Source organism: Protopterus annectens, chromosome 1.part1 (assembly GCF_019279795.1).
Source record: "Protopterus annectens isolate FY-2018-M chromosome 1.part1, PAN1.0, whole genome shotgun sequence".
In the NCBI taxonomy this organism is placed as follows: domain Eukaryota; kingdom Metazoa; phylum Chordata; order Ceratodontiformes; family Protopteridae; genus Protopterus; species Protopterus annectens.
This window is the reverse complement of record NC_056726.1, coordinates 1725520623-1725544181: the sequence shown is the minus strand read 5'-3', so window position 1 is coordinate 1725544181 and position 23559 is coordinate 1725520623. Positions and strand designations below refer to the sequence as shown.

Sequence of the window (23559 nt, the reverse complement as noted above, 5' to 3'; positions counted from 1 at the left end):
TTGAACTTTTCAATGTCCAAATCACCATAGGTAGAGTTCCATATCATATCCTTGCAAGCTATAGTTCCCCCTCCATGACCCAGGAAACCAGTAAAACATACTTGAGACACTCCCCAGTCAACCCAACACCATATTCTTGGGAGACTTTAACTACCCCACTGTAGACTGGGAATCCTACACAGCCCCTAATATGCATGTCCCAAAATTTCTGGACTTTGTAAACACAAATATCCTAGACTGCCTAGTCCATACACCAACTAGGAGCATAAAGGTTCTTGAACTGGTCCTCTCAGACATGGGAGAACATTGCACTATCCTCATTGATCAGGTAGGACCATAAAGTTGCCTCCTTTGAAATAAAAATAACACTTGGAATTTTTGTAAGGCAAACTTCCTACTATTAAATGACACCTTGGCAAAATTCCATGCCCCTCCATCCCCCCCAAAACCCTGAGAACACCAATGCTTATGCAGAATTGTTCATGGAAACCCTGTATACTCATGTTAACAGTTGCATAGAGACAGCTATACCCTCCGTTGACTAGAGCAGAACTAAGCACAAAACAAGCCACCTTTGTGGAAATCAAAACAAAGGTTGTACAACAAAAGGAAGAAGACCATGTTGAAAATTAAGGGGCACAGTTCCAGGCAAGGTAAAAATTCCTTCATCGATCTAAGCAAGCAATTCTGAGTGCTTATCAGGTTTACCAAATTTAAGGTAAAAATAGTGTCTCAGGCCTAGGACAACCGCAAAGTTTTTTTCAGTTATGCCTGCTCCCTCGTAGGCATTCCATAACAGTGTACTGAATTAATTGTAGACGGAGCCACCTGTACTGGGGTGCAAGATATAGTAAATATACTGGCTGACAATCTAGACCCAGACACCCCTCAGGAAATATGCACAACCAAATCTTCTCCAAGTATCACCATGGAACATGTCTTCAAGCCACTCTCCAAGGCCAAGAACACTGCTTTGAAGGGCCCCCATAATATCCCAGAATGCCTTCTTAATAGCATGAAACAGGAACTGTTGGATCCACTAGAATCACTGTTTAACCACAGCCTCAAAACAGGCTTCATGCTGATTGAATGGAGAACTGCAAAGGTTATCCCACTTCACAAGGGTGGGCCATTGACCCATAAGCCTGACTAGTCTGAAATATAAAGCCATGGAAAGAATAGTCAGATAACAACATTGGAAATCTACAGACATTAGATCCAACTGAGTTTTCTTTCATCTAAGGGCAGGTCATGCCTGCTTAAGTTGGTCAACTTTGAGAAGTGTCACCAAAGCAGTCGACATGGGCAAGCTGTGCACACTGCTTTTCTTAACCTGGCAATACATTCAACACAATGCCCGACTTGAGCATTGTGAACTAGCTGACAGACAGGATCCATGCAGTTAGGATAGGGGAGTCTACCTCTACAAAAAGGCCATTCACTAGAAGAGTGCCTCAGTGCTCAGTACTTGGGCTGCTCCCATTTGGCATCTACTTCATGAAGTCAAGGTTGGTGTCAGAGGCCTCTAGCTGACCAAGTTCACAGGTGATTAAAAATTAAGTGCAGTCATTGAATCCCCCAAGGACACGAATACGCTCCAAGAAGGCATAGGTACAGACTAGTAAGTGGTGCCGAAGTCATGCTCTTAAAACTCTGTGGCAAGAAGTGATCAGTAGTATCCCTTGGCAAATTACTACATTTATAATACTCCCCTAAGAGCTGACCCATTACTCAGGGATTTGGAAATGCATGTAGACAGCAACTTGGCCTTTGACCATCATGTGTATACAGTAGTAAGGAAATCATTCTGTTTTGTGCAACATATAAGCAATTCTTCATTGTACTCTGCCCTCATAATACCAGTCATTGAGTACAGTGACTTTTTGGCATGTACCTGTCCAGACACATGCAACAACTAGAGTATCCACAGAGGTTCGTCACAAAAAAAGACTATGTGGTTTAGAAAACCAGTCGCATGGATATCTCCTTAAAGCCTTGTCCTTATAGTTAGTCTCCTACAGGCTGCTTTACCCTTGTTCTAGCACCTATGTGTATTAAAGAGAGGAAGCTTGTAAATGTTCAGTCACTCATTCCTAAGTTTATATACCACCCACAAAACCTAAGGAACCAATACCGTTCTAATATTTCAGGGAAGTATGACTAGGCTTAAAAAGGACCTTTGGGGTCATTAGCCCAATATTCAGCTTTGATCCTATGACAGGGAAGGAGGTCTTTCAAAGGAAAAAAGTGGCAAGGAAATCCAACAAGGAAGCCAGGGCTCCTCAAGGCTACAGACAAAGCAGTTGTGACTATGGGCCTCCTATCCCAGCCCCTCTTTCTTAACCAAAATCCCACCTCAGCCCCTAGATTACTTAATAGATCCCCACTAAGAATGAGATTACCTAACATTGTTTGACAAAACCCGGAAGACTGTGAACTGAAGAGAAATTGGCTATGTAAATTGTATCCTTTGTCAAGTTCATTTAGGTGCAAGTTTCCCAAGTACTACAAGAGCAGAATTGCACGAATAAATAGAAATCATTAAAAACAGTAAATTATATTACTACATAATAAAAGGACAAATTAAGAAAAATTAGATAAAATATTGGGGAAGTTTATAGTAGTACAATGGAGGTTGGCATAATGGTTAAGGTGTTTACCTTAGAAACACAAGGTGCATGGTTTGATTCTGACATGGGGTAATTGGCTAGGCTTAAAATGACCTATAAGGTCAGTTAGCCTAATACTAACTTATGAACTTACGAATAAAAGTCATAATGATTAGGAGCTCTAATAGTGCATATTAAACAAGTGGAAGCCCAGTTGAAGAGCTCAGTTATTGAATTAAATTACATTTTGAACACAGTAAAAGAGGATACTGGAAAAAAATAAGTCATGTAAAATGATAATTCAGATAAGTATGTTTTGAGGGGCATTTTAAATTTAGGAAGTGCATGGTGTTCCTTCAGCCACTGAGGAAGAGGGTTTAAGAGGTAAGGAACCTATGGACAGAAGGTATGAATACCAGAGGACTCCAAACGCACCCTAGAAACCTATTGTAACCCCATGGAAAAAAGAAAGGGGCCTGGCAGGGCATTAGTGGAGCAAGAACTCCTTGAGGTAAGGGAAACCTAGGTTGTGTATGACTAAATAAACCAACAGCAAGACTTTAAAGATGACATGTGATTGAATGAGCAGCAAGTGTGAACTGCAGAGTGGGAGTGATATATTTGTAATGAACACTAGTGCTGAATAGCTGCTTTGCAGAGTACTGAACCAGCTGCAGGTGATCCAGTTCACTGTTAGGCAGTGTTCATTAAAGGAAGTTGTAGTAATCTATCCGACTGTATGGATCACCACACGACGATCATCAAGAGGATGGAGATGCTTGATGCATGGGATGTTTCAGAGGTCAAGAAATGTCTTCAAACATCACACCATGGTGAAAACGAAAAAACTTCAGCAGACCACCACTAAAATGAACTGTTTAATTACTCAATATAAAACAATAAAAGTACAGATGAAAAATCCACACAGAGATGAGCGCTTTCGGGCTCCTGCCCTTCATCAGATAATTTGTGTATTTGTTTTTTTTTTTAATTTAAACCTAATGTAAGCTAATCACAATTCAGTATTGCACCCACTGATTCTTAAGGGCGGGTTTCATTGGTATGACCTCATTTAGCCCCGGATATCTATGGGCTGAAAGCTCTATTATCCATTTAGTTTCTTCAGCCTCAGTGATGTTCTTTATATGACCCCCCCCCCCAGTGTTCAATTTAATGTTCCATATTGCCCTAAAAAGTTATGCCCTTCATTGCTGGAAATGTGTCTGTATAAGGCATTATGCTCATTCTTCGCACTTATAGCTGATAAGAGTTGTAAGATTCTAACCCTGAACATACAATTTGTTTTACCTACGTAATAGCATGAACACCGTTCACAGTTAGCTAAGTAAACTATGTTTTTAGTCCTACAATTGGCATTGGCACCAAAATGATAAATCTTACCTGTAATTGGATGTGTAAACTCTGTCCCCTTATTAATATAACTACAAGCTATACATGAGCCACAAGATGTTGTCCCTTCTCTGTATATTAACTGCCGTTGATGCTCACTCCCTTCATGGCTTAAGATAACCTTTAAATTCCTATTTCTTCTGAACCCAAAATTCGGTTGTTCACCCACTATTCCTCTCATCTTGTCATCTGTCAACAAAATCCCCCATTTGTGCTTTATAATGTCATATATTCATGTATATTGTTACTATATGTGAACATTAATCTAACCTTGATGTTCTTCGTGTTTCATTGTTGCAGTCATCACATTTAGGTTATCTGCTTGCAGTAGTCCTCAGTCGGCCTGATTATCAAAGTCTTGGGTCCTGCGTCGGTTGCTGTCTCATCTTCCATGACGTCAGGTAGTCAGGGGTATAAAGTATGCAGCCAACGCCATTACATCAGTCTTTCTTGCCGTGCAGTGCCCGAAGCAGAAGCTGTTCGCAAATGCCAGTCGGCCAACTCCTGAAATTTTTGTTTTCGAGTTTCAGAACCAAAGTCTTCAACTAAGCTAAGTACCCCGTTGGGGAACCTTTTTCTTGCTCTAAACCGATGTCAGTAAAAGTTAGCAATTGTATTTCTTGTGGAAAGCAAATACCTCCTAAAGATTTTAATTCGTACTGCATTCCTTGCTTAGGCCCAGACTACAACGTACCTCGTTGTCGGTTTTGTGCCTTATTCAAACCTCAAACAATTTGTCGGTTCATTTACGCTTCTAAATATTTTGGTATTCTGTTAAATTATCCAGAAATGGCTTCGATAAGCGACCCGACTACCGACATTCCGAAAAACGCAAAGATAAAGACAGAGACAGACCGCATAGGTCCAAAGCTGCCGACGACGCTTCTCCTAAGCTAGTCGACAGTTCGCCAGTAGTCAGTGAGTTGCTTTTGCAGCCCCTGATACCCGCTACTTCAGATGTACAGGCCTCTACTGAGACCCATTCGAAGTCTGGTATGCCGCGAGATGCTTCCTCAGCTGTGGAACTTGCAGATGTCTCTACGTTGGATGGGTCTGGAGCCACTGGGTAGACACCGGCTTCTGAGGGTGTATTCAGACTTACTGACTTGCATATTAAACCGACGCCATCTTATTCTTCAAGGCCTAAAACTCGATCCATGCCTAGAAAACCGACGCCCAGACTACATGGTCAGGCCCCTATGCCTAAAAAACAAATGATAAGAATGACTAAAGACCTTATTACTCTAATCAGGGGAAGCCACCCTCCCCCCTCTGAGACCTAGGACTGATTTTCCTTCTGATTCTTCTGATCAGGACTCTGAAATGTCTGTTTCCACTGATGGCCAGGATTTACCCTTATGTACCTTTGAGGATTCTGATGCAGAGGACTCCATTCCCTCTGCTTCCCCTCCAGAGGATTTCTCTTCTGGTGAAACCTTACATACTCTTAGGGAGCATTTTCGCTGGGAAAGCCAGGATTACTCTGACTCCAAAAAGAGGCTTAAGGATTTCTTACTCCTGCCCCAACACACGTCTTTAGCTATACCTCCTGCACTGGACATTGTTGATGATGCCTTCTCGGAATCTAGTCTGGCCCCTGACTCTCTACCTCCTGCTCCCAGAAAACCTGATAGGTATTACAGGGTGCCTGACTCTCACAAGTTCCTTTTTAAAAATCCTACTGCGGATCCTGAGACCATTTCACAGGGACCCAAGGGCATTAAGGCTACTACTGCCAAAAATCCTAACCCCTTTGATAGAGATTTCAGAGCGCTGGATAGATGGGGTAAGAAGGTATACACTTCTGCAACCTTGGCCATTAGGGCCTTAAACTGCCAGTTTCATATGTTAAAGTATCAGCAGCATATTATTGGATTGCTTAAACAGAAAATGATGTTGATTCCTGATTGTGCTGAAAATAAAGATTTCAGGATTTAATGCATTCTGCTGAACAAGTTGGAAAACATACTTTGCAATGTGGTTTTGATTCATTAGAGGCATCTTACAGGGCTGCTGTCACTGGGTCTGTACTTAGAAGGCATGCTTGGCTTAAGGAGCAATCTTTGCCAGATCATGTTAAGGTTAAATTGCTGGATGCTCCCTTAAACCAAGACTGTCTGTTTGGCAACAAAGCAGTAGTAGTAGTACTTAAAAAGATGGAGGAAAAAGCTAAATGTATGCAAACTGTTAAAGATTTCCTGCAAGTACAGCCTCCCAGATTTAGTAGCCATTAGCCCTGTAAGAATTGGTCATTTCCTGCCTCTTCCAGGCCTTCTCAGTCCAAACCCAGAACCAGCAGAACACCCAGGCTGCAGTCTCAAGGGACTCACAGGACTAAGCAGTGGGGGGCTCCCACTTCCAAAGCAGGAAGTAGTAAGACTCCCCCCTATGGTAAACTGTCTCAATGACTTAACTTTAAACCTTCCAAGTCTTGCTCAACTGACTGTTCCTTTAGGGGGCAAGATTGCCCTACAGGTAAAAAATTGAGAACTCATTACCCAGGACAAATGGGTTTTAAATATAGTTTCCCAAGGATACAGATTCCACTTCCACTCGTTACCAACCCCAAACGGTTGGCCAAATCTACCCCAAATCAGTGGACAGAGGCTCAAAAGCAAGTTCTCTCTCTTAATCATCAGGGCTATTCGACCTGTTCCAGAAGAAGAATGGGGACAAGGTTTCTACTCAAGACTTTTTCTGGTACCCAGAAAAGACAGTTCCTGACGTCCTATCCTGGACCTGTCTATCCTAAACACATTTTTGGTAATCCCAAAATTCAAGATGCTAACTGTTCATCAGCTGCTTCCCATGCTAGGCAAAGATGCCTGGTTGGCAACACTGGATTTAAAGGAAGCCCTACCTGCACATCCCAATAAGGGAATCTTGCAGAAGATACCTACACTTCAAAGCAGGCTACATGCACTATCAGTTCTCTGCACTGCCCATTGGCTTATCTACTGCACCCAGGGTATTCATAAAGTGCCTAGTTCCAGTCATTGCTTTTTGCAGGCAAAGAAATATTCAAATATACCCATACCTGGACGATTATCTAATTCAGGCAGAAAGCCAGGACATACTATTGAATCATCTGGCATTTGTAAAGAAACTGCTAACTTCTCTGGGGTACACCATAAATGAAAAGAAATCACATCTTGTACCCTGCCAGCAAATTGTATTCCTGGGAGCAAGCTTGAATACAACTTCCCAGATGGGCCTACCTCATGCCAGAGAAACAAGTTCATTTGACAGCCTACTTCAAACTTCTGGCCACAAAGACCCAGCTATCTGCAAGGAAAATACTGCAAGCCCTGGGGTTCATGGCCTCCTGCAGTCTATTAATTCCATATGCAAGACTGCATATGAGGAAATTACAATGGTATCTAAAAAGCCTATGGTGTCAACATTCTCAGGATCTAGAATCAATGATTCCTATCATACCTTGTCTACAGACAGAGTTCCTTTGGTGGGCAGAGGCCTGCCACTAAAACAAGGTACTGCCATTCACTCTACCCCCTGCCGCCCAAACCATAACAACAGACACATCAGACTAATGCATGGGGGGCTCACTTGGCAGAGAAGTGCATTCAGGGCAAATGGAACCCAAGTCAAATGCACCTGCATATCAATCAAAAAGAAATGTTAGCTTTACAGAATGCTCTGAGAGCCTTCAAGGACCACATTCTTCCAGGACATTTATTGTTAAAGACGGACAACACCACTGTTATATGTGGTACATAAACAAGCAGGGAGGAACCCACTCATACCCTCTCTGCAGAATAGCCATGGCTCTGTGGAACACAGCCTTGAGCTACCAAGTGCACCTACAGGGTCAATTCCTGCCAGGAAAGCTAAATACACTAGCAGATGACCTAAGCAGAAATCTCATGGACCCACACGAGTGGAAACTGGAACCAAAGATATTCAACATGTTGGAAAACAAATGGGGGAGCCCAGAGATAAACCTGTTTGCCTCTCCTCAGGACTACCAATTGGACAAATTCTGCACAAGGACTCCCCACAAATAAGCTTAGAAAGTGGATGGCCCTGTCCTTCACCTGGAAAAACCTATCAGTGTATGCCTTTCCCCCCTGCCTCTCCTCTCCATGGTACTACTAAAGATCAAACAGGACAAACCAAGGACAATACTGATTGCACCAGACTGGCCACGCCAACACTGGTACCCCCTCTTGTGCAGTGTGTCACTGCTGGCACCATGGCACCTGCCTCAGACCCCTACCCTGCTGTCCCAGCAGGAGGGCCAGATTCTGCACCCACAGCTTCAAACGTTGAACCTGGCAGCCTGGCTAATTACCTGATCTCTCCGTTACCATCCCTCAGTAAACAGGTGATGGATGTCACTCTGGAGGCAAGGAGGCCTAGTACTAGAAATTCCTATGCTGAAAAATGGAAAATATTCTGTTCCTGGAGCCAAACTCAGGGGATGGGTACAGCAGCACCCAATTTATCTCAGATTCTTCAATACTTAACTGAGATGCTTCACAAGTGCCTTTTCTTTTCCTCCATCAAAATTCATACCTCAGCCATTTCAGCTCATTACAGTACATAACCACCCCTCTTCTCTCATCCACTGTTTAAGCAGTTCCTCAGAGGGGCCAAAAACTTAAGACCACCCAGGAGAGCCCCTACTCCAGCCTGGGACCTCAACTTTGTATTGGAAAAACTCCCTCTACTTCCCTTTGAGCCAGCTGCAAATGCAGAGTTGAAGTTCCCTTCTTGGAAAACAGCCTTCCTTCTAGCCATCACGTCAACAAGAAGAGTGTCTGAATTACAGGCCCTCATGGCAGTGGAGCCTTTCATAATCTTTATGCGGACAGGGTGTCCCTCAGGACCAATCCCTCTTTCATGCCCAAGGTGTTATCCAGTGTGGCCCTTAATCAGTCCATTCATTTGCCAACCTTCTTTTCTAATCCACAGAACAAGGGGGAACGAATACTGCACTCATTGGACATGTACAGACAACTTAGATTTTACTTGGACAGGACCAAACATCTCAGGAAATCTGAACAGCTGCTGGTTACATTTGCTGCAGAGGAAGAGGGGAAGGCCATTTCAAAGCAAACCATTTCTAAGTGGATAGGCCACTGCATTCATTTATGCTATAAGCATCATGGAAAACCTACCACACAGGGGAATAGACCACATTCAACCAGGGTTGCATCTACCTCTACAGCCTTTCTCAGAGGTGTCCCTACCAGGGATATCCTAGTAGCTGCTACCTGGAGTTCTGTACATACCTTCACCAAGCATTACCACTTGCCAATTTTTTTCTAAATCCAGAGCTGGTTTTGCCACTGCAGTCTTGCAGGGTCTTATAGCTGGTCCTAATGCTATTTAATTACCTCCTCCCATTCTTAGATTTGGGAATCTACCCAAATGTGATGACTGCAACAGTGAAACACGAAGAACATACTACAGTTGTATACACTTACCATAAATGTAGATGTTCGAGTGTATTCATTGTTGCAGTCCTGGTTACCCTCCCTCCAGCCCCTTGATTTCTATTGACTATACCTCTATTCTTGTTTACTATGCTTAAAGCTTTTTGGTGTAATTGCTTTTTTGTTGGAGGTGTAATCTTGTGTATATAGTTGCTTCCCATTATGGGGGCACCTGACATCTGGGGCAAGAAAAACTGATGTAATGGCGTTGGATGCATGCTTGATATCCATGACTACCTGACATCATGGAAGATGAAACTGCAAGCAACGCAGGACCCAAGACTTTGATAATCAGGCCGACTGAGGACTAATGCAAGCAGATAACCCAAATGTGATGACTGCAACAGTGAATACATTCGAACATCTACATTTATGGTAAGTGTACACAACTGTACTTTCTCTCTAGTCATAGTTTGTTTAGGCAGATTATTGTTATTGCTTCTTTTCATCCTCGGGCACATTGTTTCTTTTCTATTATCAAACTTAGATTTTGTTACATTCTCTATCTCATCTCTGTTATACCCCCTGTTCAGAAAAAAATATTTCTAGGTTACATACCTCAATCTGAACGTTAGCATCTTCTGTACAAATTCTACATACCCTCCCCATTTGACCCATGATAATATTTCTAAATGTCAACCTCATATGTCAGTATGCTGTTCTTCTAGCAATCCTTCCTATACAAAGTGTTTTTTAAGCCTTCTGTATCCTGTATTATCCTAACATTTAGGAAATCTATCATAGTTCTGGACTAGTTTACTGAAAACTTAAGAAATGTACTGGTCGATTCCAAATAGAGTACAAACTCTTCCAGCTCTCTCTCATCCCCTTTCCACAACATAAAAATGTCATCCACAAAACGCTTGTATAGAACTACTCTACTTCTCTATACATTCTGTCCCCCCAACACAAAACGTCGTTCCCAAAAGGATAGGACTAAATTCGCATAGGTATTGGCATAGGGGCGTGCCCATGGCTACCCCCTGTACCTGCCTATGTGTTCTTCACACAAAGAAACATATTGTATTCTAATACTAAAGCCAACAAGTTAGTCAGCAATTCCAGCTCCTTTCCATGCATCAAGTGCAAATCCCTCAATAAATTGGAAATAGCTTGTAACCTGTAATCATTGCTTATAACTGTGAATAAGTTTTTTAACATCTAATGTTGCAATGCTGCATCTTACATTGTCATCCTCATCAATGTGTTCCTTAAGGGAGGCCAAAAAAATGTCCTGTATCGCTAAGTATCTCTTCCATTGTAATGTGGGGTCTCAGTGTATACTCCAACCATATTGAGATGTTTTCAGTAACTCATCCCCTTCCTGATACTATAGGTCTAAGGGGAGGGTTATGTAGGTCCTTGTGTATTTTAGTCAAGGCTTTGAATGTAGGGATAATCGGATGTTCTATCCATAGAAATTCTAGTAAATCCTTACCCATTAATCCTATGGCTTCCTTGTATTTCAGTCTATCCTGAACACTTGACACAAACTTATAAAACTGATTTAGTTATCGTACTATGCAAGTACATGTATTTCAGCAAGAGCCTACACATTTTTAATGTAAGCAATACACACAGCACATAACTTAGGAGCTTCATTTATTGAAATCTAAGTAACAGTGAAGCACTAACTTAATTGATGTATCATTTATCAATTACTAATCAAGCAGCATAGTTTACTTGTGTAATTAACTGAAGGGAAGTTGAGAGTGGAACAGGTTTTATACCACAGTGTGAAGTAACTGTATATGGTCTGAAGAAGTCTCGCTATAAGCAAGACAAAAAGCACTTAATAGAAATAAAGTGTAGTCAGTTTTTACAACTGGATTGTGCTTTTTATTTTACAACACTGGAACATTTTATAGCTGGAATATTTGGTTTTCTTTTTGATTACTTCTGGACTGTGCCTGGTTTGTGAAAGGAATACTTAGTTTTCCTTTGGATTACTTCGGTACTGTGCCTGGTTTATGAAGAGGTCTGTCTGTTTTTGAGATTCGCATGTTTTTACTTGCCAATACAGTGTAGTTTTAATAGTTACATAGATGTACTAGATTAACTGTTTTGATCTTATTTTAGTTTTAGACCTGCCGGTTTTAATGCCTGCATGCTGAGACATGACTTAACACGTTTCACTATCAAAGCAGCTTAATAGTTTTTAAAATGATTGTTTTAAATTTAAAATAATTGTACTAACAGGCGCTGTCCTATCAAATTTACGTTTGTGTCCTTGTGACTATGATGACAGTATTCTTTAAGCAGTAGTTAAGAGTTGTATTTTGTCTGAAGAAGTCCCACAACTTAGTGGGACGAAAAGCGCTTAACTTTATGTGGATTTTTCTCATAACTTTATGTGGATTTTTCTCATAAATTACTTATTTTACTGCTTTTTATCACTTTGGATCTGCATTTCTTCTGTTTAACATTGAGTATTGTTGGGTGGAGAGTGCAATTTGCAGCATTTCTGTGTAATTTCAAGAATTGGGACCCAATTCGGTCCAATAGTGTTTTATCTGGTAAACTACAAGGGCCGCCTAAAACAGTTTTTAGAAAAGGAAAAAAATCTAAAGAACCTGTTGGAAGGAAATAAAGGAAAAGTACTCTTTGTTAATGCTAAAGGAATGTGTAAATGGCAGATGTGCCCTTATTGTCCCTACATTGATACAGGTCAGAATTTTTCTATCCGTGGGCAGGAGTACAGTACTAAATGCAAATTCAACTGAAACTCCAAGGGTGTGATTTACCTAGCTTCATGTAAATCATGTCCTGCATTCCATATCGGTAAAACTGACAGGAAACTTAGGGAGAAGGTGTACGAACACCTTTATGGTATTAGGAAGTGTAAACTAGAAAATGCCTTAGCCAGACATGTAGGTGAATACCCGAACCACTCATTTGGTTTTCGAGCAATAGACAGTGTTGCAGAAGACGGGAGAGGCAGACCAATTGCTTTACTCTTGGAAAAATTGGAATTGTCCTGGCAACTAAGAACCCGTGCCTGTCATGCTCCTGGTTTGAATGAAATTTATTCAATAGCTTGTATATTGAAATTGAAGAGCCTTTCAAGATAATTTATTCATGAAGTCGCAAATCTAAACATGTATTCTAGAGGATACTTAGAAAATTTTGTAGAATTAATTTCTTCACCACCACCCCCGCCTTTTCCCTTGCCTTTCCTTAGCCCTCCTTATTATTTATTATTCATCATTCCTGAATGCGCATTATCAGGTAATTTAGGACTAGCGCTGTTTGTTTTATAAACTTCAGGAAATGTACTTCAGACAGGTTAGTTAGACAAGATTTGTTAGATGCTTAAATTTATTTAAATACTGCATGCTTCCAGCAAATAGTTGTAACAGTTCCAGTAGAGGTGATTTATGTATTAATGTCTTAGGTTCATAGGTTAATAGGTTAATACTAGGCTATCTGCCCTGGGGCAATTATAAGCCTAGCCCGATTCTGTAAGGCTTAAGCCATCCCTTGATATGAGTATACTGCGCCCTTTTTAGGGTTTAGTTTACTGTGCCACTGTCTAATAGTGACACGGGAGTAATCCCTGGGACAAACCTACGATCCCCCATCCACTTATCGAGATTCTTCTTGAAGAGATTCAGTGAGGTGCTCTGCCTCACATGAACTGGAATTCTATTCCAGAGCGAAGGGAGCCTCTGGGTTATGAACCTGTCCCTCCAGCAAGTTCTATTTATTTCTGTGCTGAGGTTCAAGTCCCTCGAGCGTGTGGCTCTAAGGGATTTAGATTTACTGAGATGGAGCATGTCCATTAATTCTGGATTTGACATAGCTTTGTATGTCAGGCATAGATCGCCTCAAAGTAGGCGGTATGCAACTGAGTAGAGCTGGAGTTCTTTTAACCGAGCAGCATATGGCATCTGTTTGAGACCCTTGATCCTCTTGGTGAGATACTTTTGGGGTCTTTCTAATTGCTGCAGGTGTCGGGTAAGGTACATCCCAAAAGGGGCATTGTATTCTATGATGGGCCTGATGAGGGATGAATAAAGGGCACGATTACCTCTCTTGATCTAGATGTGAAACCCTTCGTGATGAGGTGGGCTATGTAGAAGGTCTTTCTAACCACTTTGGCAATGTGGTTTTCAAAGGATAGATTGCTATCAACTTGGGTCCCCAGGTCCCTAATAACTTTCTCTGTACTTAATGGGTTTCCGCCTATGTGGTAATTTGTGGGCACATTGTTTTTGCCAAAGGGTATGACTATACATTTTTTGGCATTTAGTTTTAAACCATGGCGCTGGCACCAGTTATCTGTCTCTGTGAGACCTTTTTGAAGGATGTTTGTGTCAGCTGGAGAGTTGATTATGGTGCCCAGTTTGCAGTCGTCTGCGAACTTGGTGAGCCATAGTCCTCCCACATTTGCCTGTACATCGGAAAAGTATATACCGAACAAGAGTGGTCCCAGGACAGAACCCTGTGGGATGCGACTTGTGACCGGTTTCGAGTCTGACATGGCTCCAGCAACTCTCTTTCTGTGGGTTCTGTCTTTGAGCCAGTTTGCGACCCATCTTGTGACATAGGGGTTTATATTTAAGCTGGATAGCTTATCTATGATGTCACAAGTGGGGTATTGTGTCAAATGCCTTTGCAAGGTCCAGATAGACTGTGTGGACTACCTTTCCTTCATCTATGGCTTTGGTGACTGTTTCAAAGAAGTCAACCAAGTTCAAAAGGCAGGATCTGCCCTTGACAAAGCCGAACTGGGTAGGATCTAGTGTCTGTAGGTCCCCAATGTCTTTGTTTATGAGCTCCATGATGATCCTCTCCATAGCCTTGCAGACTAAGCTAGTCAAGCTTATGGGGTGATAGTTTCCAGGGTCCGTAGAGGCTCCACCTTTGTGGAGTGGGACCACTGTTGCTGTACGCTATTCTGTGGGCACATATCCTGTAGTGAGGCTGAGATTATATAGCTGTTTTATTTGAGGGATTAGTTCCTCTTGGAGTTCATGTAGGATGCAACCTGGGATGCCATCTGGTCCCATGGAAGCAGTGTTTTTTGCTTTGGAGAGGGCAGCCTTCACCTGAGCATCTGAGATGTTTGGGAGGCAGCCCTCTGCCGGGATAGATACTTGCTCTTTTGAGGGGGAGGGGGTGGAGAAGTTTGCACTGAACCTGTCTGCCAGGATATTGGCAATGTCTGTGGGTTCAGTGTATTTTTTGTCGTTTAGAATCAACTCAGAACAAGTCTGGGAGTTGCATCCCAGGTTTCTAACATAACTGAAAGTGTCCTGTGCAATTTTTCTCTCAAAGCTGGCCTTGGAGGATTTTATGAGGGATCGTAATTTTTTGCTAGTACTGATCAGAGATGCCTTCCCTATTAGGGATTTTGCTCTATCATGTAGTAGCTTCCTCTTTCTGTTGTACAGTTTATTTATGGCAGGGGTCCACCAGACTGGACGCCTGCCTTTGGATGATTGGGTCTTGGTTTTGTTTGGGATAGCATGATCCATGCATTCCTGGAGATGTCCGTAGAATGCATTTATATAGGATTCTGCAGTTTGGGCCATAGTTTCCACTGACCCTGGGGCCTTGAAGGATTCCACTTCGGTTTTGAGAAGTGAGAAGTTCGCTTTTGAGAAGTTTTTCACTGTGGTTTTCTGGGCTGGGGGTGGGGTCGGGATGTGGACATCCAGTGAAATTAATTTATGGTCTGATCTTACCAATGAGGGATATACTTCTGGTGTGGAGCATAGAGTCCCCATGTTGGTAATGATCAGGTCTAGTATGTTGTCCCCTCTTGTGGGTGTGGTGACTAGTTGTTCCATAGCATTTGAGTTTATAATTTCCAGGAATCTTTGGGCTAAGGTGCTGGGGCTTGAGTAGTGCTCCCAGTCAATGTTTGGGTAGTTGAAGTCGCCCAATATAATGGTGTTTGGAGAGATCTTCATGTTCTCCAATGTTTTCAGGAAAGCCGAGTGGGATTCCTGACTTTGAGAGGGTGGTCTGTAGGATGCTATAAACTGAAAAGCAGTCTTGCCCACTGTTAGTTGCACATGGATGGTCTCCGATGCCGTGCAATGCCACTAACCTGGAGGTGTGGATATCCTTGATAAATATGGAAACTCCCCCTCTTTTTGTGGTTCGGTCCGGGTTTTGGGGCCAAAAAGCATGATATGAGGTATAGCCTGGTAGTGCTGGGGTGCTCTCTGGAGCCTTGAACCAGGTTTCTGTCACTGCACAGATATTGATGTTCTCCATACTGAGGAGAGCTTCGAGTGCGTGCATCTTGGGGTTAAGACTTCTGGCATTTAGCAGCATTACCCTTAGTTTCTTGTTTCTTGTGCTGTCTATGGGGGTGGGTTTGACTTTTGAGCCTTGCCTAAAAAAGGCACTATGGGGGTGGCAAGATTTGCCATTATCCGAAAGCCCAGTGGTGACAGGTGCAAGTCGTACCTATTTATGTATTAAGGTATGTTTTAAGTATTAGACCTAGTAGAAGTGAAACATTTTAAGTATGTATTCTTAACTATGCATTTTAAACAAATATTTATTCTAAGTATAAATTCATAACTTTTTAACTGTTTTTCAGCTTTGTATTTTAAATAAATATTTATTTTAAACAAATATAAATTCATAACACTTGACACAAAGTTATAAAATTGATTTAATTATTGTACGATGCAAGTACATGTATTTCAGCAAGAGCCTACATATTTGTAATGTAAGCAACACACACACCACATTATTTAGGAGCTTCATTTTTTGAAATCTAAGTAACAGTTAGGTACAAACTTAATTAATGTATCATTTATCAATTACTAATCAAGCAGCATAGTTTACTTGCGTAATTAATTGAAGGGAAGTTGATAGTGGAACAGGTTTTATACCACAGTGTGAAGTAACTGTATGTGGTCTGAAGAAGTCTCGCTATAAGCGAGATGAAAAGCGCTTAACAGAAATAAAGTGTATTGGGTTTTTACAACTGGATTGTGCTTTTTATTTTACAACAGTGGAACATTTTATAGCTGGAATACTTGGTTTTCTTTTTGATTACTTCTGAACTGTGCCTGGTTTGTGAAAGGAATACTTGGTTTTCCTTTGGATTACTTCTGGACTGTGCCCGGTTTGTGAAGGGGTCTGTCCGTTTTAGAGATTCGCATGGTTGGAGTATACACCAAGACCCCACATTACAACAATGGAAGAGATACTTAGGGATACAGGACATTTTTTGGCCTCCCTTAAGAAACGCATTGATGAGGATGACAATGTAAGATACATCATGGTAACATTAGAAGTTAACTTATTCACAGTTATAAGCAATGATTATGGGTTACAAGCTATTTCCAGTTTATTGAGGGATTTGCACTTGATGCAAGGAAAGGGGCTGGAATTGCTTATTAACTTGTTGGCTTTAGTATTAGAATACAGTGTGTTTCTTTGTGTGAAGAACACGTATAGGCAGGTACAGGGGGTAGCCATGGGCACCCCCTGTGCCAATACCTATGCGAATTTAGTCCTATCCTTTTGGGAACAACGTTTTGTGTTGGGGACACAGAATGTATGGAGAAGTAGAGTAGGTCTATACAGGTGCTTTGTGGATGACATTTTTATGTTGTGGAAGGGGGATGAGAGAGAGAGTTGGAAGAGTTTGTACTCTATCCGGAATCGACCACTACATTTCTTAAGTTTTCAGTAAACTGCTCTAGAACTTTGATAGACTTCCTAGATGTTAGGTTAATACAGGATATAGAAGGCTAAAAAATCACTTTGTATAGGAAGGATTGCTGGAAGAACAGCATACTGACATATATGATAGCATGCACCCGAGGTTTACATTTAGAAATACTGTCTTGGGTCAAATGGGGAGGGTATCAAGAATTTGTACAGAAGATGCTGACTTTGACATTGAGGTACGTAACCTAGAAAAAATATTCTGAACAGGGGGTATAACAGAGATGAGATAGAGAATGTAAAAAAATCTAAGTTTGATTATAGAAAAGATACAATGTGTCCGTGGATGAAAAGAAGCAGTAACAATAATCTGCCTAAACAAACTATGGCTAGAGAGAACAAGGTTAGATTAATGTTCACATATAGTAACAATATACATGGAATTTGTGACATTATAAGGCACATTTGGGGGATTTTGTTGACAGATGATAAGAGGAATAGTGGGTGAATGACCGCATTTTGGGTTCAGAAAAAATAGGAATTTAAAGGATATCTTAAGTCATGAATAGAGTGAGCATCAGTGTCAGTTAATATACAGAGAAGGGACAACATCTTGTGGCTCATGTAAAGCTTGTAGTTATATTAATAAGGGAACAGAGTTTATACATCCTATTATTGGTAAGATTTATCATTATGGTGCCAAAGCTAATTGTAGGACTAAAAACATAGTTTATTTAGCTAATTGTGAAGGGTGTTCATGCTATTATGTAGGTAAAACAAATTGTATGTTCAAGGATAGAATCTTACAACACTTATAAGCTATAAGAACAAAGAATGAGCATAATGCCTTATACAGACACATTTCCAGCAATGAAGGGCATAACTTTATTTTTAGAGCAATATGGAACATTAAATTGAACACTGGGGAGGGTCATATAAAGAACATCACTGAGGGTGAAGAAACTAAATGGATAATAGTGCTTTCAGCCCACAGATATCTGGGGCTAAATGAGGTCATACCAATGAAACCCGCCCTTAAGAATCAGCGGGTGCAATACTGAATTGTGATTGGCTTACATTAGGTTTAAATTTAAAAACACCAAATACACAAATTATCTGATGAAGGGCAGGAGCCCGAAAGCACTCATCTCTGTGTGAATTTTTCATCTGTACTTTTATTGTTTCATATTGAGTAATTAAACAGTTCATTTTAGTGGTGCCAGGGCCGGTGTTAGCATTTTTGGGGCCCCCAGCAAATGTCAAGTTGGGGGGCCCCCTAGGCACTTCCAGTATAAGTATCATCCTAACAATGCCATCCATCCTAAGCAACCTTTTATTTCATGCTGCAAACTTTTAGGAGTAGTATCCACAGACAGACCTGCAGCTACAAGCTTTTACATTGCAACAGGTCTATCAAAGGGGCAGTTAGAGTTACTGGCACTTAGATGCAACAGTGATACATTGCAACAAGTCTATGTACAGGTCTGGACTTAAAGTGAAATGATGACTAGACCTACATTTCAACACCCCCCCCCACACACACACACACCCTCCAGTCCTCTCCTCTGAGTCCTTCTCCTTTTGGGCTCCCCATACCATCCACGTTACCTTTTTCTTCCTTCTCTTACATTTTGCCTTACTCTAAGCTTTTCAAGAAGCCATAACTTTCTATATGCTCTGAAGTGCATTTTACACAACCTTTTCATCCAATAATAGCTTGAACAGAAATTATGATTAAGGAAAGAAATTCACTGTTGTGGTTCAGCTTTAGTTTTCCTTGCATCCTTCAACACACCTTTCCTGAACAAGACAGCCCAGTAATAACCATTTAGGAAATAACTCAAGTCAGGGCCCAAGAAGCCACAGGTTTACAGATGGTCTGGGATGCATTTTAGAGCATTTTCTCAACATTTTACTCCAATGGTTGCCTAAATAAAAATTATGAAGAAAAAAAGAATTTCAGTCTTATTTTTTCTTTCAATGCATAATTTGTGCCCAAGGCTTAATTTTCAAAGCTGACAAAATTGTAGCTTACAGTAAACTAACAAGCCAGTAGTTGTGGGAATATTTAAGTCTTATCTTGAAATACTGCCTATCTCCCTAACCCTCTAAAAAAGACAAGTCACTGCCTATGCATCCCTCTGGTGTTAGACTGGGATGAAAGTAGAGATTTAAATTGCCTTTGTCATATATTTCAAGTGACTGATGATATACATATACATAGCATGTTCTTCACCCCAGTGGTCAAAGGTAGCCACATGTATATGTGCCTTGTACGTGATTGTGAGAATGATTTCAGTAATATTCAAATTCGTTGCTCCTAGACAGTACACCTCTCTTACACAAGCTATAGTAACCTTCTTTGTACACCTCTGAGATCTGTGAGAAACAACTGCCCTCAGCTCAAACACAAGCTATAATGACTATGTGCGCACCTCTAAGGTTTGACTGTGATGAAAATTAAAGATGTAATATCCACACAATCTCTAGCCCCACATAACCTGTAGCAGCTTTATGTACACACACACATTTGAGCAGGGCTGGTTTTAGAATGGGTGTGGTTGTAAACAGAGGCTATTATTAGCTTTATCCTAAAAGGGTCATATCTCAGCACCATTCAGGTTAAACAGCGTATTCAGAAAATTGATACATTTTTTTCCAACAAGCAACAGCTTTGGTGGGGGCCCCCACAGAGTCAAGGATGATAAAGGAAGTTCCCATTATCCATTTAGACAGTCTGGTGAATGAGGGCAACCAAACTCCAAGAATATCTAAGTGTCTGAATGTTCTGTGATATATGTTATGTCTTACTTTCAAAATATAATTACTTGTTAGGTACATTTTTCACTGATACACAGAAGAATAACATCTGTGTCCTGGCATTATTGGGTGCATGCACAGATAAAAATCAGTGATGTTTTTTACACAGACACACACACACACACACACACCCACATGCATGCATAAGCCACAGCAGTACTAGTTATGTACTTAATTTCAGCAAACAGCAATGCCTTGTGCAACATTGGTACTGCCGCACCAGATTAGTCACTGCTGTTTAGCAGTCGTCAAACAGCAGAAGCGGTAAGATTTATCTCATTGAGGAGTAATGCATAATTGTCACTGTCCCTACTTTCACAGACCTTCCCTGATTTTGTTCATACTTTTGCCTTATCCTTCGTAAAAAGTTTGATTTGCTGGTAAATCATTCAGGATTACAAACAGTCAATTAATCCAGACATCTCAGTTTTATACTTATTGTCCAAAAATAGATGTTGATGCAAAATTTGTTATTCTAGTAACTTTTTAAGTGAATTAGAGAAATATTTAAACATATTTATGATTCTGAGCATTTATTCTATTATTTTTGGGATTGTACTGAATTCTTAAGCAAAGAAATTGAGTGATAGTATCTGGTGTTCTGCTATTAGTTATAAAACTACCTGAAAGAGAAACTATCCTTGATGATCGGAAGCATCATCTCTTCTTAAAATCCAAAGTTTGCACCAAGGTAAGTCACTCTGAGCTGCTGATCCCTCTAGTGCTTATATTGTTCATGTTCATTATCAGCTTCATCCTAACAGGGTCATATCACAGCCCTGTTCATGTTAAAGAGCATAATTAGGAAATTAATGCATTTTTCATTCCTCATTTTTCCCCAATCAGCAGCAGCTTTTGTGGGGCCCCCACACAGACAAAGATGATTACGGGGGCCCCCTGCAGCCACGGTTTTGCAGGGACTAAAAGCTGGGTATGTAGTTAGTTTTAGTGGAGAAAATGTCCAAAAGCAGGGTTTAACTAAGCCAGGAGCACTATGTCAGTAGTAAAATATTTAATGGCATTCTGATGCCTGTTACTTGACAAAACACCGTTACTACAACCAGAAATATCTTTGAATTTTAAGGGAGCTATAATTAAGAGTTATTACCCTCATAGTTTATTAAGTATGCAAGACTGCTGCACTAGCTTTTGTTGGTTTTACAGATGTGACAAAATATCAGGATAAGATAACTTGCTGTGGTTGGGGCCCCCAGGGAACAGGGGGCCCCCAGCGACCGCAGGGTTCGCTGGTGCCTAAAACCGGCTATGAGTGGTGGTCTGCTGCAGTTTTTTCGTTTTCACTGTGGATTATTGGTGCTGAGCAGCTAGACCTTGAGTGAGATCTTCATACTATTTGTTCTAAACATCACACCATGATTTCTCCCATGGATGCAGTTCATGTTTGTCTCAAAATTTCAGGGAATGTCCACAATGCCTAACGGCCAGAGACACCTTATGAAGTCCTTGCTGGAGGCATTAGTACAGTAAGCCAGAGTAAAGACAGCCCTAAAGGTAGAAGAAACAACAGGTTTCTACTTTAGGCTTTTCCTGATATGAAGAAAGGCTGGGCCTTTGAGGCCTATTCTCAGTGTGTCCAAAATGAACAGATTCCTAAAGATTCTAAAGTTAAAAATTATTTTCCAAGTTGCTCTACCCCTTCCTATTCCCACAGGCCCATAGGACAGCCACAGACCCAGAGAATACCTTCCTACACATTCCCTATACATAGGGATCACAGATCCATTCTCACAGTTGAAGCAAAGGTACCCCATTGCCAAAATGACTTTTTGCCTTTTGGATTTGCCACAGCTTCTGGGGTGTTCACAGAGTTATTGAATACAGTCATAGCTCATTGTAGAACAAAAACACATTCACATTTACCCCTTCCTAGGCAACTGCCTCTTCCAGGCCAAGTTTGAGGAAGAGTTAGAGAGGCCAGTAGCTTATACCCTGACTTATTTTCAAAAACTTTTCTTTCAGCCATTCAGATCAACCTACTACCTTCAGGACAGTAGGTTTCCTGGGAGCACTGTTAGACGCAGTCAAACAGAGAGTATTCCCCCGTAAGACAGAGAAAAGTCCTGTCTCTTTTCTTTCAAAACATGGTCTAAAGGAACTCTTGTCTTAGCAAGGGAATTCCTAAAGATCTGGGTACATAGCATCAACCATCCTCTTGGTCTCTCTGGTGAGCACTACAGTTGAGGAAGTTACAGTGCTACCTTAGAGGTGTATGGCAGCAACTCAGTCTGTCTTTGAAAGAGGTCATTCCCTTGCTTCTCTGCATGAAATAAGTGATCTTGCTGTGGAAGAACCAGATAAAAGATGACCTTAGCTGTCCTTTTCAAATAGGTGACCAGTACTCCAAACCCTGACTACAGATGCCTTAGATTTGGCCTGAGGAGCATATTCAGCCAGCCTCAGAGTACAGAGCATATAGTACAGCAACCAGATCAACAGGAATTTCGGGAAGAATGATAGTAGTGATAATGATACTTGGGACTTTCAAGCCAGTTAGGAGACTCCGAGTTTTGCACCTACTAATAAGAAAAAGACCAGCAATTCCACCAAGTCACAGTTTAATATTGGTAAGAGCTTTTGACTGGAACCCCAGCATTCATCAGACAAAATTCACAAACATCTTCCAACATTTATAACAACATTGATTAACAATTAAACCATCAATTAAAACCCCAGTTAAAAATAACCTCCCATTGCACCATATTAACCCTCTATAGGCATGTCATAACATTTTCAAGGTGAACTTTTCATGGACCCCCCCTGGGACCTACCTTTACCTGGTCTAATACTACAAAACCAAATTTATGGTTATTTAGTTCAGAATTTTCTTTCATTAGTAAAAAAATAGACAAAAAGGTAAGATGAGTAAATGTAATATTTGCAATCGATGTGCAAACATTTTGGAATGTGAATGTGTCTCATTAGGTGAAGCGGAGATTAGTATACCTGGTTTTTATAATTGTAACACAAAGGGAGTCTTATACGCAGCAAAATGTTTGGACTGTTCTGCCTATTATATAGGCAAAACAGAATGGAAACTAAAACAGCATGTATATGAACATTTATATGAAGTGAATAAAAAGAAAAATACCAACGCTCTCTTTAAACATCTTGAACTAAATAACTATAAATTTGGTTTTGTAGTATTAGAGCAGGTAAAGGTGGGTCCTGGGGGTGTGGGGGTCCATGGAAAATTCACCTTGAAAGTAATGAATATTGGTGGCAAACTTGTTTAAATGCTTCATTGAGGGCAGGTTTAAATGAGACTATTTCTATATCGTTTTAAAACTAAAACTTTTAAATAGATAAGTGTTTGTGAACTTATGTTATGACATGCCTACAGAGGGTTAATATATTGTAATGGGAGGTTATTTTTAATTGTGGTTTTAATTGATGGTTTAATTGTTGATAATGTTGCTATAAATGTTGGAATATGTTTGTGACTTTTGTCTGATGAAGGCTGGGGTTCAAGTGAAAGCGCTTACCACTATTAAACGGTGAATTGGTGAAGTTGCTGGTCTTTTACTTATTAGTTTGTGTCTTTTTTTTTGGTTATGAATTTTGCACCTAACAACAGTAAACACAAAAGTGATGTGGTACAT

The 23559-nt window shown here is 40.8% G+C and overlaps 1 protein-coding gene across 2 annotated transcripts in view; it reads left to right on the top strand.

Moving 5' to 3' along the window:
• GPATCH3 (G-patch domain containing 3) overlaps window positions 1–23559 on the top strand; it is a 378974-nt gene that overhangs the window by 222273 nt on the left and 133142 nt on the right. The window lies entirely within an intron of this gene.